Source organism: Ceratotherium simum, chromosome 7 (genome assembly GCF_057802395.1).
Source record: "Ceratotherium simum simum isolate JZ-2026a chromosome 7, ASM5780239v1, whole genome shotgun sequence".
In the NCBI taxonomy this organism is placed as follows: domain Eukaryota; kingdom Metazoa; phylum Chordata; class Mammalia; order Perissodactyla; family Rhinocerotidae; genus Ceratotherium; species Ceratotherium simum.
In genome coordinates, this window is record NC_141906.1 from 37,913,887 (window position 1) to 37,930,318 (window position 16,432).

A 16,432-nucleotide genomic window follows, 5' to 3' on the forward strand; every position below is an offset into this window, starting at 1 on the left:
GTTGTTTTCGGTGGGGTGATGTTGTCCATCGCTCTCCTTTTCACATTGAGTTATTTTTTAATTCTCAGATAACATTTTGTACATATCTGTCAAAATTTCTTGAACTGTGTTAAAATTATTTGTTTACATATATGAATCTTTATTAAAATGTTTTGAAAATAGGGTTTGAGTTTTAATTTTTTCTATCTCCAGTGTTGAGAGAAAGGCCTACAAATAATAGAAATTCAACGAAGCTAGGTAGAAGGGAGGAATAAAGTGAAGAAAGGAGGGAGAAAGGAAAGGGGAGAGCTCAAGGTAGGATGGCATAGAAAATGTGTCTTGGAGGAGGTGACTCTAAAAGGTATAATCTCTCACAACTATACTGAATCAACATTGCTAATTAGGTTCTCAATTTTGAGCAATCACTACCTAATATTTTTCCTGATGGTCTCATCTAAATAATAATAATCAATAGGCAACTGACTATAATGGCATCTTACTTTGGCTTGTTTGATGGAGAGTTTTATTATAAGGAAATAGGTGATCAATAGAAAATAAGAAATACTTATTATTGCTCTTTAAAAGCCTCTGCTCATAACACAGGTAACATTTGATACTTTTCAGGAGGCCTTCAGTCAGGCTGTCACCAGAAAAATCATTGACGTAGTAGACACAGTCTGTGTGGCATTTTACAATCATACATTTTGATTTATATTCTCTGGAACTAAATTTCTGTGAGCCAATTTATCCCCACACAGAAAGACCAATCTACAAAGTAACTCTTCCACCATAGGAAAGAGTAGGATCAATGGACTTTCTCTTGAAATCCAACCAATAGCAGTCATGTAACATGTAAGTGTTATGTTGCTATTTTTACTCACTGAACCCTAACCCCAAACAATAGCTATAAAGTATCTCCAGAAATTTCCATCGCAATGAGCTCACTTAATGAAGTTATAGGTATAGATATGAGAAAAGCACCAGTATGCAAAATTGGTGGGAAGGATTCACTCCTTGGCCAATAATCTAGATTACATACATGCCCAGAAGAATGGCAGAGTGCTATATTTACTTTAAAAATATTTTTATTCATCATCTACTATGTTCAGGCTTAGACTAGGCACAGGAGACGCAAAGGAGAACAAGACACAGTTCTTGACCTTAAGGATTTCATGGGCTAGTACGGAAAATAAAGTGAAAAATTTAAATACAATATGATAAATACAACCATGTGGGGTGAGAAGTAAAGGCGGTCATAGGACATTTCTGAAAGTAGGTAAAGCTGAAATTGAAAGGACACTTAGGGGTTAACCAGTGAAGTATGTGTGTTTGTATTGGTATTGGAATAGGGCAAGAGGTAGTAAGGGTAGAAGGCTTTGAATAGAGTGTTCTGTTCAGAAGGAACAATATGTGCAAAGTCTTAGGAGGTGATAAGAAACAAACGGTGTAAGAAACAAAAAATGAATAAGAAACAAAGATATTGTTCTTTAGAAGCTCCCAGTCTGTCTTCCCTATAAATGGATGAATTATACTAACAAGTTGAGGTCTATAAGAGAGAATGAATCAAGTTCTAGGGGTCTGACACTCTCTGGAAGTCAAGAAAAGTTTTACAGAAGAAGGTAGTATTTGATCTGGATCTTCAACCTTCAGATATTATGTTCCCAAGTGGATTCTTTTAGAAGCTGGGCAAAGTCCCTAATGTTTCTGGTGCACAGATATCCTAGAATAGTTTCAGAATAATATGAAAACGAGCATGTGTTTCCAATGTATGCCGAAAACAGAAAAAAAATAAAAGCTACTGTTGAACTGACAGAGTGAGGGGTGAGGTATTCCTATTGAAGTCTGGGTCAAAAATGAGAATTTGTAGAATTATAGAAATATAATTCTACACATGATCAGAAGTCAAATAATGGTTCAGTCAATTCACTGAGTCATTGAGATGATATGTATTACATGCCTACTCCATCACAGGTATTTTGAACATAAGAGATATAGACACATAGTTAAAAAGGTAACACCTTCTCTCAAGGCTGACATAGCTAGTGGAGGGGATAGTCATGGAAACATGAAGTACAATGGAATGAATAAGTGCTGGGAGGAGGTATGCACAAGAGACTCAGAGGCACTTAATCAAGCTTTTCAGAGGGGAGAGGAGCAGAGGTGGGCAATTAGGTCAGAGAAGTTTTTCTGTAGGAGAATACTAGTATAAAAGAACTTACTATCCTACAGGTAATGGGTCACCAAATTTGAGATTGTAAAATAAATGAAGAAATCCATCATATACTGCAGTCAACATTCTGGTACGTGGTGTGAATATGGAGGCAGGAAGTCAGCGATCAAGGCCCAGGTATATATTAATATAGTCAAGGCTCTACCTGAAGCAGGTGTCTTTTGATGTTCCTTCTCTTAAAGCAGATGATTGACAAGTTTACTCTGATAGTCAGAGCTAGATATGACAGATGGGGAAAGCAAAGCCCGAGGCAATGGAAGTCAAATCATATTTATTTGCCTAAACAACCCCCTCCACCCACTGTTTCTCCTGAACCTTGAAGAAAAGACAGTTCAAGACATTTCAATTTCTGGAGTTCAGTATTTTCAGCAGACTAACTATGGAACAAGAGACTGCTTAATTTGGGGGAGTCCTAGGTATTCATGTAAGTGTAAGTGGAAATACAAAATTTTATCTGTGATATTCCTCTAGAGATCATGCACAAAATGAGAAGATGACCTTAAGTTGATATTTACCCAAGAAAAATGCTTCAGTACAGGGAGCACTCTGGGCTAACGGAAGAATATGGAAAGACACTGACTTTTTCTAGAGCCATAGGTGGAACCTTAACTTTTAACCTAGAGAAAATTAATCTGTTCAAAAGTCATCTCATTTGAACTAAACATAATTAAATATTAACTTATACTGCAACAAAGAAACTAATATTTTCAGTTGTACACTCATTGTCACATATATCTTCAGAGCCATTCTATGGCATAAACATGATTGATCCATTTTATAGATGTACAGATGAGAAAAATAAACCTCTGGTAGATTAAATGACTTGTCAGAGAACATGCAGATATGACATAACAGAACTGATATTTAAATCGAGACTTGCTCCTACCCAAAATCCAAATTGCCTCCCTAATTCAAAAGTCATCATCTTAAAGAACAAAATCACCACCAATAAATGTTTTTTGGAGCAGGGATTTGGAGTAGAATCATAATATAAAATATGATCAGCTTATCTTATTAAGAAGTGGTTGGTAGTGATACTAAGGAAAACTAAAGCAGCAAAAATATGTTACAAGATTTAGAAATATAAGATAATGTTATTGGGGCAACTCCATACCGAAAATATTGTTGTTTGGGTCTTAGAAAAAGTAGGCTAGTTCAATAAAAATAAAAAGAAAGAAAATTTTTTATTTAAAAATTAAAAACAAAGAAAGCAAAGTCATGAACCTCTTGGAAAGATAATGCAAAATAATATCATATAAATGGATAAGGCAATATCCAATACAAAGGATTGTTTAAAACCCAATCTTGCTTAATCTCTGCAGCATTTGATTCCATTGACCACTTTCTCCGACATGAAACCTTTTCTTCCCTCTTTGTCTGTGACACCACATTGCATATTCTCCTCTTACCTCCTGATCCATTCTTTTTTAATCTCCTTATTTGTATCCTCTCTGCCTCTTCCTATTCCTTGAGTGCTGGTATTCTCCTTAATTCTCTCTTGGCCTATTGCTTATTTTACTATAAATGATTTTGTTAATTAACCTCTTTACTGTCAAAGTTTGAACTTAAAATAACATGCTATTGTAATCCAAATTCATATCTCCAACTCAAGGCTGGAGTTCCAGTTCCTCTCTCTGACTCATCAGTCCATACTCTTTCCAGTACAACATCTGGTCCTGGGTAAAATACAGCAGGTTGCAAATTCCTGAGGGGGTTCCTAAAACCGCATTGGATTATTATTGGTAGGTGACTGAAAAGTCAGGAAACCAGACAAGACCAAGTATGAGTGCCTGAGATGAGGGCCTCCCTCATGAATTCAATGAGCCTAGATAGAGTTGGTAAAGTTTGAATGTGTGTTTACTTCAATTGCCCTCTTCATCTTAGTCATCTCCATCCTCAGCTGTCGCTTGTCTACTTTAAAGGGAGAGCTATGGTTTCTAGTCTAAGTGATTCCTTATCTCCTCTTAGATCTGTAAAGATCAAAGCCAAATGCAGCTGTTGAACAAATTTCCCTTTGCTTAGCCTGTGTCTCTAATTCCCTGTTCTCATTTTTCAGCAAACCAATTTTCTCTTTACCGCCTGTCTCCTACAAATACATTTGAGAAATCCTTTCTTGCTGATTGAATTAGGCCCTGCAAATTACTACTCTGTGGGTTTTTTCTTTCACTTTCGCTTATCTCTTAAAAATTTGCTCAGCTTATTTGCCTTTGAATCTTCCCGATTCTTCCCATCACTGAAGAGCTTTTCTTTTCTTTTAGGGCACCCTATTTTCTAAGGCTTCTTTGTGAAGAGTGGCAGGAGGAAAATTATCTCTTTACCTGTTTTATCAGCAAGTATTAACATGTTTTTAACTAAAGTTCATTAATTTTGCACTTTAATTTCAGTCCCTTCAGCCCTACCATAATTTAATACATATCCTACTAATACTTGTTCATTTATTCATTCAAAAACCATTTATTGAACTTATAATGTGCTAGAAACTATATTATATCTTAGAGATGTAAAGATCAACTACACATAATTTCCTCAAGAGGCTTAGAATCTTGAGAAAAAATATGTGAAGAGATACTATATGATAAATAATAAATATATTTATTAATAATAAAATTATGTAGGTGATCACATGAGAGCATAACTAAGAGAAGTAGTTGGGCAGAGATGCTATCCTAGAAGAAATAATGTTTGATCTGGAGTTTTCTGTGCAAATCAAAGGTAAAAGTGCATTTAAGGTAGAGGAAGCAGCATTCTCGAAGCCACATATGCTTACAATGGACCCTTTAAGGATGTGTGGCAAGCTCAAAACAATCCATCCTCCTCTGTAAATGTGTCTCCATAATCTGTGAATGTCTACGCAGGTGTGGACCCCTAGAACCTAGATTTTAGTTTATGAGCCACACCACACTCCTGGCCATAACTTCTCAGACCAGTAATGCACATTTAAACTAAGTTAGGCAAATAAATTTGTTTTCCAAATAATTTTGATATGGGACCTTAAGAAAATCATATCAGTCCCCTTATATAGCTATAACTTAAACATATGAAGTCAGTAGCTCTGGGATAGCAGCTATGTTCCACTATGTGGTCTAAGGTTGCAGAGGGAGAAAAAAATGAACTAGACAGATAGAGTAAAGTAAAAGAGAGAAGCAGCGGTCCTGACCACCTTCCAAAGATCCATTCCAGTCCTTTTGAGACCCAGATGTAATCTAACTCAAAGGTTCTGGGAGATGCCCCTAAGTCTTTATAATAAATTTAACCTTTTTGGCTAAGCAATCCTAAGCTGGTTCCACCACGAGTAGCTAAAATGTCCTTATTAATCCAGGTATTAAAATGTTTGGGCCAACCATTTTCAAACTCCCAATGGCCAAATCTGGAACACTTTGAACAACAAAATAAATAATATAGCATTACATTATAATACAAAGTATAAAATGAATATTCATAAGACCATACTGATATAAATACATGATTAAATAAATAAATAAATGTGGGAAAGGAGATAAACCACTCTTACAGAGGCATTTCAAACAATATATGTTGATAATGTTCCCTCCAGGAGGTAGAGTTTAATATTCCCCTCACCCTTGAGAGTAGGCCGACTTAGTGACTCACTTCCAAAGAATAGAATATAGAAAGGTAAAATTAGTAACTTTACAGTAAAGAAACCTGGCAAATACTGCCTTAACCAAGAAGACAAAGTTAACGTCATAGTGATAAGTCACGCTGATAGCATGTTCTCCTTGAAATGATGTGATGAGATTTCAACTCTGTGCTATTCTTCACAAAAACCCATAACTCCAGTCTAATCATGAGGAAAAACATCAAACAAACTCAGATAGACAGCCATTCTAAAATAGCTGACCAGTACCATTCAAAATTCTCAAGATCATAAAAAAAAGGAATTTCTGAGAAACCGTTACATATCAGAGGAGACTAAGGAGACATGATGATTAAAAGCAATGTGGTATCTTGGATGGGATCCTGGAACAGAAAAAAGACATAACTGGAGAAACTGGTGAAATCTGCATGAAGTATAGAGTTTAATTATTAGTAATGTACCAATGTTTGTTTCTTGGTTTTGACAGATATCCATGATAATGTAAGACACTAGGTATAGAAAAAAATGGGTGGGGTATATGTAAACTCTATTCTATTTTTGCAAATTTTCTGTAAATCTAAGATTATTCCAAAGTAAAAAGGGAAAAATAAAAAAGATTATTCTAAAGTAGAAAGGATTTAGGTATGGCTAAATTTACTAAAATTAATTTACTAAAATTAATTTAGGATTCATATAAGGGCAGGGCAGCAAACATTGAGATAAAAGAAGGGAGCCAAGACCAAATTTTAGAGAATTGTCTCTCCCATACAAGATAACAAGAGCTCAACAAGGAGTGAAACTATCAAACGTGTCTTTTAGAAACAGCATTCTGGTCTTTGTAGAACATATATTGTAGAGAAAGCAAGGCTTAGAGAAGAGAGCATACATTACAAAGTCCAGGTGAAAGATTTCAAGGACCTAAATTAGGCTATCTTTGTTGATGTGGTCCTACCCACTGAGAGCAAGATCCAAATAAAAGCCCATTCATTCAACTAGACACGTGTAAAGGCCCAAAAAGCAATTTTTCAAAGGTCAGAGAGACACCTGATATATTGAGGCAGACTCTGGCTCTGAGACTGTATTACTGGTCTAAGATCATTAAAGAGGTTTAATTTTCTTTATTGATTTTAAAGAAGCACTTCAATTCACCTCTAAATATTGTTCCCCTCTTCCCCTTTACATTATAAAATTTCCATCAAAGGTCCTTAGGGCTTTCCACACGTTCCTACAAAACCAACTTCCTTGAATGTTTCTTCCACTTAGCATTTAAAGTCTAATAATATTGTGATCACTGCCATTCCCCAAAGTCTAACCCATTACCATAGTTGGCTTTTTTCCTAGGATGTGCTTAGAATAGTAACTGACCACAGCCTAGGAAGGGCAGTCAGGTGCCCCAGCGTGAATCTAAGAAATCCAGCCCTGTTCTCAAACTCTCCCTTCAGTAGTTGATTGCTAGGTGTTTTGATCAATATCTGAGTAATTAAAATTTCTCATGATCAAAGTTCTGCCCTTTGCATTGGCCCTGCTTATCAGTAAAAACATGTCTTGACCTTCTTGCCGGTATCTGCCTGGAGGTTTGTACAGCAATATCTTTAAGCCCCGGCATCTCTCCCCTGTCCTTGACTTTGGTTCATGCTGTGTCTGCTGTGTCAGCCAAAATCATGCTGTAAGTGCCCTTGGCTGCCTCAGCTAATCCTTAACCATCACCACCTCCCTTCCCTTTTCTGTAATGTTCCTCACACACTTTCTCAACTGCCATTTTAAATCGTCTGATAGTTTGCTGGTTCAGCCCTGTATCTGTTTGGTTTTCCTTTTATGAATCCCTAAAAACATGGAATTCAAATCCAATAATCCAATTTTGTATGCTTTGGGTATTTGCAAAGAAAATGTGTTCTTTGCTTTAGCGAAAGAGACAGGGACAGTCCTCTCTTTTTCAGTGAGCCCGGTCACCCCTCTGAGCCTCCACCTCCCCACCCTTAAATAAAGACTCATTTCAATGCTGAAATCTCTTTGACCTCTGACTAGCATTATTGTATATTCTTATTTTATATTTACCCAACATTTGCCTACTGAGTGACTCCTACCACCAGGTACTGTGGAAGGGGTCAGGAATAAAGCAACAAATCAGAGAGATATGGCCACTGCCATCTTGGGTCTTAAATTTTAGTGGTGGAGAAAGACAAGTAAATGGGCAATTATAATAAAAGTTGCAGTTAAACAGATGCTTGTCAATAGTTATGACTGATATATAGAACTGTCTACACAAGACAGATCATTGGAGTCTAGAGAAAGGTATAGATTGATCCAAAATCCTATGTTGAAGTTCAGGAAAGCCACTGCTATTCTGGGGCCAAAGACAGCCAGTCACTCAACAAATGTCTGAAAGTCTCCTTCTTCATATCTCAGGGACATTAAGATCATGTCTACATTCCAGTTCACTTTCTACATTGAATTTTTGTGCTCAAAACCCAAAACCACTTCTCTGGCCACTTTCTCAATCCAAGACATAAAAGAGAAATATGAAACCCTTTAGCAGTTCAAACTTTCTTAAGAGAACTAAAATCCCCATGTGGACTGGACTCCATCAACATTTTTCACTTCCAGGTGTCAAGTGTTATGGTAGTGTATCGATCCAATTTCAACCCAAGTACTCCCAGAGAGACTGGCAAGAGCCTGGAGGCAACACTGGGTCTGTCCCTATCATCAACTCATTTAGTCTTCCAAAATACTCTTCCTGACCATTGACTGGATAGTAAGAGCAATGAGGATAGTTAGATTTCAAAATATGTCCATATAAAATAGTCAACTTGCAAATTCAGGACAACTCAAAATTTTCAATCAAAAAAAGAATTAATGGATGTAGTTTTTAAGTAAAGAGTGTCCACATCATATAATGTTACAGATAGAGCAGACTTTAAAATTTCCTGGTCCCGCACCTAACCTAGAGAAGAGAGAGCTGAGACCAAAGAACTTAACCAACTTACTCAATGTTCCATAGTTAATAACAAAGCCCAGACTAGAATCATTAATTTCCTTGAGTCTCAGGTTATAAAGGGCTATAAAAATCTTAAAAGACTAACCCATAGTAAACATTTATTGAATGTTTACTGGGTCCAAGATACTCTGCTAAGGCTGCCCCTCTCTACCTCATTGCACTGTGATAGATGTTAAATGTAATAATGGATGTGAAGAGTAGTATAAACTGTTCAGCACTTAATAATTGAAATCATTATAATAGTAATTGGAATATTTGAATCATTACACCTTCCCCCATTTCTAACAAGGTGAGATAACATAAAGATTTCTGAAAATATTTACTAAGTGAATGAACTAGTAAAACAATAAAAAGAACACAGATCTTTACCATAGAAATAATTTTCTGAGCTATCTATTCATATCTTCTTGTATTGTTTGCCCTCATTTCAGTGTAATTGAGCAGGCATTTTATCCACCTCTATTTTTCACTCAGCATGAAGTAGCATACTGGAGCATAATAAATAATAAGTAGCAATATAATCATCTCAAAGTAGAGTATGCATCAAAGCCTAAAGAAAGGGTCATTCAGAACTTTTCATAATCAATCATATGCATCAGACATAAAGAATATGAGATAACGACGTTGGGAAAGGAAGGCAGAAATGCGTTCATATAATATTATATTCTATTTTACCAATTATGTATTTTAACATAGAATAAAATCATAGCATGCCAGATGTAAAAACAAGATGAGAAATCATATAAACCAATCTCATCAATTTTTAAGATGAGTTTTGGAGAAGTTAAGTATATTTCATATCTTCAAAACAGATACCAAATCGGTTATCCAAGAGTGAACCCAAGTCAAACTGGCTCCAAACACAGTGCTCGAGGATACCACCAGGATATGGTTGTGTTTATATTTTCACAGTTTTGTACAAGTTAAGAGTGTTCTTGCTATGGCCTCCAAAACAGTAAAGGCTAGATTGGGAAATCCATCATAAAAAAACGAAAGGAAATATGCACTTCAAATGATAATACCTAATAACAATGGAAAACATTTATTGCACTTCCTCTATGCAGACACTGGTCCAAGTCTTTTATAGGGTAATAACTCAATTAGTTCTCACAGTAACTCAAAGAAATGGGTAACATTAATATCAGCACGTTGTAGATGAGGAACCTAAATTACACAGAGGTTAAGTAACTTGCCTAAAATCAAACAGCTAGTAACCAGCTAGAGAGCCCACATTTACTACATGAATTTCAATAACTTTAACCCCAGCCTCCTGGGCCCAGCGCCATTCTTACACTAATAAGTTCTACCATCTATTAGTAATTAGTCCATGCCATCATTTTCTTCTTTTCTCCTTCTACAGTTGAAGAGAAGAGCCTCTTCATAAACAAGACTACCATCTCTTCCTGTGCCAAATTCCAACCAATTCTACCTCTGCAAGGGTGTCATTATACTCTTCCTCTTCTCTCTTTCTTGTCTCTATATCCTCTCTCATAATGTTCCTTTAAATCAACATTAAAACATATTCAGTATATTCTCCAAACCCTTCTTCAACCCAGATCCTTTTCCAAACACTTTTCCAAATACTGTGTCTCTCTTGCCTCCTTCATGGCCATTTATTTAAAGTAGTTCTGTTTACGAAGGTGTTTCTCCTTATCAATTGCCCATTGATGCTGCAACCCACTGAAATCCACTTTAGTTATGTTTATATATTGGTTATTCTTCAAACTATAAGTCTACACCTACAATCTCTTTCCTGAGCTCTAATTCTATATATCTAACCAATTCAACCACCTACTCCACTAAGAAGACCTCAGCTACCTCAAACTTAGCATATGTAAAACTAAATTTCTTTTCTCCCTCTTTTGTGGCCAATAACAATGAATGACACCATCATCAAGGCAATCTAGGCTTTTTCTTACGTCACCTCAAAACTCTTCCAGCCTTTACTCATTACCCAGCTCCAAAGCCACTTCCACATTTTTTGGTATTTTTACAACAGCACCCCACTTTTCAGTACCAAAATATTGCTCAAGCCAGAATTATGAGAAAAATCTTTGAACTTCCCACTCCTTACTGACTTGTCTCCATTTCTCACACAAATTCCATTTGTCCTCAAGTCCTATCAATTCCACCTCCTAAAAAATCTTTCACATCTGTCTACTTGTCCTCATTTGCATCCTAGTCGCCTTGTTTAGGTCACTGTCGATTTATGCCTTTGTATTAGTTTCCTATTGCTGCCATAACAAATTACTATAAACTTAGTAGCTTAAAATAACACAAATTTATTTTCTTACAAATGAATAAGTGAGAAGTCTGACATGGGTCTCATTGGGCTAAACTCAAGGAATTGGCAGAGCTGTGTTCCTTTCTGTAGGCTCTAGGAAAGAATCCATTTCTTTTCCTCTTCTACTTTCTAGAAGCCACCCACATTCCTAGGCTTGTGGTCCCCTTCTTCTGTCTTCAAAGTCAGCAATCTTGCATCTCTCTGACCCAGCTGCTCTCCTCCAATATTTTTCTCTGATAACAAGCCAAGAAAGGTTCTCTTCTTTTAAGGACCTGTGTGAATAGAGTGGGTCACCAGGATAATCCAGGTTAATCTCCACATTTCAAGGTCCTTAATCACATCTGCAAAGTCTCTTTTGCCCTAGAAGGTAACATATTTGCAGGGTCTGGGTGTTAGGACTTGGATATTAGATAATATAGAAATTATATGATCTAAACAAGAGCGAAAAAAAGATTTTAAAAATATGAACAGAGACTCAAGAACTTGAAAGATAATAACAAAAGATCTAATATTTGTGTCATTGAAGTTCCGGAAGGAGAAGAGATAGAGTGTGGTTCTGGAAAAAGTATGTGCAGAAATAATGACTGAAAACTTCCCAAGAAGTTGAATAAGGTAGAAATTCATGAGTCTATACCGATGAATTAAAGAGAGAGAGAGAGAAAGTCCTTCTCTACTGTAGAAGGCAAAATATTATATGTAGGATGATGGCTTTCAAAAATCAACAGTGAGTGCTAAAACTAGTGGGAAAGAGTTTAATGAGAAATGGTTATTTATATAGTCTCAAAGTATCTCCTTAAAAATCCTTTTTAATTAAAAAGAAAATAATGCTAACTTTACAATAGAGAAGTCTGATAGACGTCACTTTAATGAAGTGATTAGCGTAACATCACCATAATTGAGAAAACTATGAGCGAGAGAACCACCATTATTTATGGTGAGTGTGTGCCAGATACTTGCAAAACAACAACACAAATTTTCCTCTCTTTCATTGCTCTTCACTTGGAAGAAAAAAAACCCTTTTGTAGAGAGAGATAGAAAATTTATTCCTTTGGGGAGCAGCAGAAGTAACTCTCTTGTCAATAGCTCTTAGATAAAATGCAAAAAGAAGCTGAATGGAAAGAACTGGAATCAGGGAGACCAGGTATGCATTTTAGCTCAGCTACTTATTAGCATTGTGGTTTGGCTAAAATAACTTAACCTTTCAGAGCTTCACCAGTGTTAATGTTATGAAATGATACATAGTGTTATTTTTGAGAAACAAATGAAAGAAAGTGTGTAAAGTGTCCAAGCACATTACCTGTCCTAAAGTTGATAAGTAATACATTTTAATGGAATTAGTTTCCATCAGTCATGAAGGAGGTCTTCTCTTGCCTTGGGCAGAATAACTTAGTAACTAATTAAGAGCAAAAGTACAGGGAACAATGAAGATTTCTGAAACTTAAGAATGGAGTTATTTCTAGATAGAGATTGCAGGTTTAAAACATGCATTAATCTCTGCTCCTTCCTAAAACTCTACTAAAATGAGAGTAAAGAATGTTTTTAAAGACATCAATCCATGAGGATAAAGATGTCTGAGGACACAAGAGCAATAAGCTTTGGAGTCTGAAAAGCAAATGAACTAGGTAGTATTGACAGCATCCCTGAGATTAAAAGTAGGTTAAAATTAGAAACAACCTAATTTTCTTTTCAGGACCCACAGGAGGATCAAAAATTGGTGGCCCTGTTATCTCTAGAGATGAAATGGGGCTAAAATCAGCAGAACTGTCTAAAAATATGTTTAAGAAGTTCAACTCCAGATCTTGTCTTTTGTTCTCCACAGCTGGACAACTATTCCTATCCCTACAGATCTCCTGGAGTTTTTTTGAAAATGTGACATGGAAGGTCTCCAAACTGGGAAAACCAAGCATAACTGAGTCTTGATTTCAATAAACAAGGGAAAATTCCCACATTAGATTTTGACACCCAAGCCTTCTTCCCTCATTCTACTCCCAAGAATTCTGGTAGCCAAGATCTTGTTCTGTAGGTAAGAATGAATCTGACTAGTCCATGGAACATCACCTGGAGATATTAACATCAGAGTTTCCCCAACAAATTAGAGTACACAGTCACTTTACTATGCAGCTCAGAGTAGCCAAACCTCACCCTCTCAAATAGAGCTTTTTAAGCACTTCTTTTGGTATTCCCATCTCAAAAAAGTGAACAACATGGATCAGACAGACAATTAAGTTTAGCTATGGTTGATATTTTACTAGGTGCCTTGGAGAGAAGAGCAAGGGAATCAAGAACACGTGAGGAAACACTGTATTGGACTATGAAACTGAAAATGTTCAAAATGGAGGTTCAAAAGTAAGAGCGTGGTACATAAAGAAAATGGGATATACTCAACAAGGTAGAAGTGTCTGGGCAATAAAAGCATATTAGAGTAAGGGTATTGGAAGAATTGGGCTTGAAAGACAGGCTATGGTAGTGAATGATATCCTTAAAATTTTGGCTTGAGAAGTATTTTTGGAGGTGGTGATATATATAGCCATGGCAGAGGATGAAGTCGGATTAGATGAGAAAGAGAAAACTATGGTTTTTGCAGTTGATGAGCTCATGTGGCAAGTGACGGACATCTCACTCTCTCAAACAAACCCAAGCTATCTTAAGCAAATATAGGTGGCATTGTCTCATAACTTGGAAGCCCACGAGTGCGATTAATATCCAAGAATTGTCCAATAGATGTCATTAAACTCAGGCACTCTCTCTTTCTTCGCTCTGCTTTCCTCTGCTCTGGCTTTATTCTCAGGCAGCTGACTGCAAATAAACGTGTATTGAATGATATAATGGATAGTATAAATTATATCAATCCTCTTCTCTTTCACTTCAAAATATCTTTTCCTTACTCTCCATTGCTTTCTCTATTTATTAAAGAAAAGGCACGCATCCCTTTTTCTTTCTAAGCTTAAGTTCTACAGGTGTAATACCAATTCTCATTTTTTCCCAGGACCTCTAGAACTACTTTCTATAAATTACCCTCTTACAATTTAAGCATCACCCTCTCTACTTTATCCTTACTCGATTGAGCCATACAAAAATTTATATTTCCCTATGCTGAAAACAAAAATAATAAAAAGCTTCTCTCAAGACTGCTACCCCTTCATACTCCTATTCTTTCTTTTTCCTTGTCAAATTTCCATTAAGTGCAGTCTATATTTACTGTTTTTCCCTACTTTTAAATCAACCTTTCCACATAACCTCTTGCAATCCAACTCCAGCTCCCAACACAGTCGTGAAATTGCTTTTTGGAAAGTCAATTATGGTTTGCCACACATATTCTATGGTCCCGGTCTGACTTTAGTTTCCATCTCATGACCCCAAACAGCCTTATTCAGCTCATTTAAAATTCTTATCCTCAATTTCCTATTGTATCCTCTTCCCTTTTGACTCACCTATTTCTGCCAATGGTACTTCCAATTTTCCAAGAACACAGATGGAAAACTTCAGAGTCAAATGGCAAGAATGCTTTGTCTTCTTCCCTCCCCACTACTAACCAGTCACTAAGTAGTCTCACTTCTGCCTCTGGCAGCTCTCCCTTGTTTTCCTCTCACTTCCAAACAATTTACTTAAAACTTCTTGGGTAGCAACGAAACAATTACATCTACTACACTTTCCCAAATCTAGTTCTTCTTTTTCCCAATTCATCCTCCACAATGTCGCTGATGTACATCCTTAAAGACGACCAACATCATACCTTTCCGCTCTTTAAAAATGTCTCTTAGCTCCTCCTTTCCTACAGACAAAAATTTCCAAACTCCAAAGAATAGTATTTATTGTGCCATGGATTTTCCTCAGCTGCTATGGTGAAATGAAATGACTAAGGAAAGTGGAGTCAGAAGATCCAGTCTCATATCAAGCTCTAACACTCTCTTTTAAATAATACTTTTTAAATTAACATTGTATAGATAGAATAGAATATCTATAAAATATGTATAAGCTTCAAGAAAAACAACTAAGAGGTAAGGGTTAACTTGTCCAAGATTTATAATTTGAAGGACCACTTCCCAGCAAAGGAGTTTGTCTCCCGAAAAGTCTCATGGCAACTGACATGACCGAGTACTTAAAATAACCAATCTTGGTCAATAACAAGCCTTGATTGCAATTGCACCACTTGTCATGCAAGGTGAGGTCCTAGTGCTTTCCCAAACACTTAGATGACAGGATAAGTCTGGAGCCAAGGTTCCACAGCACCATAGTCCCATTATATCTCAGCTTTTGTTCACATTAGGGAAAGGACAAGGATTTTCCTAATAATGCAGCTTCAAAGAGCCATAGCCAAGGGTCAGGGTCCCTCTCCTGCAATCTGACATCTGGTCCTGCCAGGTGGCTCTGGACTGCCTACAGTGTAATGGGAAACACGGGACTGGCATGTTTTCTACTGTTCTGTCTGCATGAGTGTTCCTCAATAAAAACTGCTCCAGCAAGTCTGGTATACATTGCTTTAGCCTCTTCCCTTGTTGCTTGATAACCATGCTATAAACACTTATATAGTCCCTATGCTGTTGTAATGCTTTTCAGTTGGGATTCTTTTGAAAGCCACATAACATCTTTGGACTTCAATTTCCTTACCACGGTAAAATAAAAATACAATGTTTTTGTGACTAAAAAAAATAACATGCATGAAAGTGCCAAGTTCAATACTTATTACAAAACTGAATTCAAAATGGTTGTTGAATCTGAACTGAATAAAATCCAATTCTATAAAATACTTCAGGTCGTCAATAAAGGAAATAGAGTTTAATCAAGAAAATTAATGGACTTGTTAAATACAGGAGGTCAAAGCATACCAAACTAATCAAAGGCAAAGAACATTATCTGTCAAGGTACTTTCTTTCACTGCAATTAATAGAATATAAAAGAAAAACAAAGAATTACTTGCATTTATGGACGAGAGACATAATAAAAAGCACGCTTTGGGGACCGGCCCCGTGGCATAGTGGTTAAATTCACGTGCTCTGCTTAGTCAGGGCTCGGGGTTCACAAGTTTGGATCCTGGCACAGACCTACACACCGCTCATCTAGCCATGCTGTGGTGGTGTCCCACATACAAAATAGAGGAAGATGGGCACAGATGTTAGCTCAGTACAAAATAGAGGAAGATGGGCACAGATGTTAGCTCAGTGCTGATCTTCCTCAGCAAAAAGAGGAGGATTGGCAATGGATGTTAGCTCAGGGGCCAATCTTCTTCACACACACAAAAAAAGTGCATGCTTTAAAACAGATTAGAGGGTTATAAGTAAGTATCTATTGTTACATTTATTGCTCCTTGTTAACATTTCTTGTTTCCTCTCAGTACTGTCTAACCAAAAA